The 1,707-nt window shown below is 40.5% G+C and overlaps 1 protein-coding gene and 1 long non-coding RNA gene across 2 annotated transcripts in view; both read left to right on the plus strand.

The window, feature by feature from the left end:
• The window catches only part of necab2 (N-terminal EF-hand calcium binding protein 2), a 140,552-nt gene that overhangs the window by 60,037 nt on the left and 78,808 nt on the right, over positions 1–1,707 (plus strand). The window lies entirely within an intron of this gene.
• The window catches only part of LOC117949148, a 4,940-nt gene continuing 3,241 nt past the window's right edge, over positions 9–1,707 (plus strand). Inside the window, exon 1 of the long non-coding RNA XR_004657634.1 lies at positions 9–107. This is a non-coding gene — a long non-coding RNA (uncharacterized LOC117949148). The remainder of the gene's footprint in view (positions 108–1,707) is intronic.

Raw genomic sequence — 1,707 nt, forward strand, 5'->3', positions numbered from 1 at the left:
CCCCCCCCCCCCCCCTTGTGCTGGACCAACACCCCGACCCTGTCTTCTGACAGCAGAGGGGCTGGAAAAACAAGCCGATATATGTCGGTCAATGGCAGAAATAAATCGTTCATTTATGGCCATTAACTACACTATAAAAGAGAAACAGAAACCTGAAGAATAAATACAAATATTGTGCATCGTCATGTTTCCTGTATTGAATATCATTGCCAAACATAACTCTATACCTTTTGAAAGTGAGGAGTAATATCCTCCTCCTTGGTATAGCCACCAGTTGGGGCTGTGCTGGACACTGCTCTCTGGGCATCAGCTGGCTCCACCATTACATTTATGGCACCTTGTTTTCCTGCCCATTGTTTTGCAGAACCCCACAGGCTAAAACAATAAGTGATCAACTGATGACTTTTCCTTCTCCTGTTAAACAATAAGTGATCAACTGATGACTTGTCCTGCTCCTGTTAAACTAATTATATGGTGCACCGTCAGTCCACGCTGACTCAAAAACTCTTGCAGACCAGTTCAGACCAGACCTGAGATTTTATCACTCTTTGCGTAGGAATCGGCGTACGCCTGTCCAACGCTTCTTTTATGTCATGTGCACATTTCCTAAATGAAGGGCTGAATGTTTATGAAGCCTGTTAGTGAGCTCGCTTTCTGTTTGGAAACGTAGGCGCTCTGCAGGCTGCTAACCACTTCAACACTTGCAACTGTCACTTCTACCAGTTGAATCTCTCCAATGGATTTTAAATTAGTTAATGTTTTATCTATTTCTTTTTGTGGCCGTGTTCAATCCTGACTGCAAGCACAAAAATCCACATATGATAATAGGTTAGTTAATGTACTGTTACGTTTCCTGTAAAGCTTTCTTCTTCCTGTGTGTCATATACAGTACAGTTTATGATTATAACGTCGGAGGATTCTTAGACAATGGTGGCTTTTCATTCTTAACCTGCCACATTTGATCAGCTGCTAGCTAGCTAATTAGGCTAACATAATTTCATCTAAATGGTTAAAATGCTGCTTAGCTTACTGTATAGCCCATAGCTGGACTTAGGCTGAATCCCATTTCTCTGTCTTACCCCCTACCCTTGCCCCTTACCCCTACCCCGTGGCCCCTGAAACCAAGGGGTGAGGGGTAAGGGTGAAAACATACCCCTATGAAATGGGACACCACTTGGTTACATCACCATACAGAATTGATCAAAAACTTCCAAGATGCCGTCTCTGTATGTTGACTCAGTGGGTTTGGACAACAGTAACATATTTATATATTTTATAGTTATTTGATGTTCACTTTGGTGGTGCAGAGGCAAATGTTCTTATCTGTGTGGTACTTAGGTCTGTTTGCAATACATCTATGTACACATGTATCATGTATACATACATATACTGTACACCCTGTCTACATGGTGTGTTGTATATCTTTTTCAGTTATCACCATTTTGAATGTCATTGATGTTCAGTTAACAAAAATCTGTCTTTATTGCTGATAAATTAAACATAACAGGCAAAAACATTTGATAAAATTATGTTACAGAACCATTATCAATTATTAGAACCATAACTAACATATCACACACATAAAAAGGCACTCATATGTGTAAAACTAAAAAAATACACACAAGACCACAAACCAACAAATTAACTACAGCTGTTCTGATATTCCAGACCAGTCTGAAGCCTGTGGGCCAGTAAACTCCCCCCCCC

The sequence above is a fragment of the Etheostoma cragini genome, chromosome 8 (genome assembly GCF_013103735.1).
Source record: "Etheostoma cragini isolate CJK2018 chromosome 8, CSU_Ecrag_1.0, whole genome shotgun sequence".
Lineage (NCBI taxonomy): Eukaryota > Metazoa > Chordata > Actinopteri > Perciformes > Percidae > Etheostoma > Etheostoma cragini.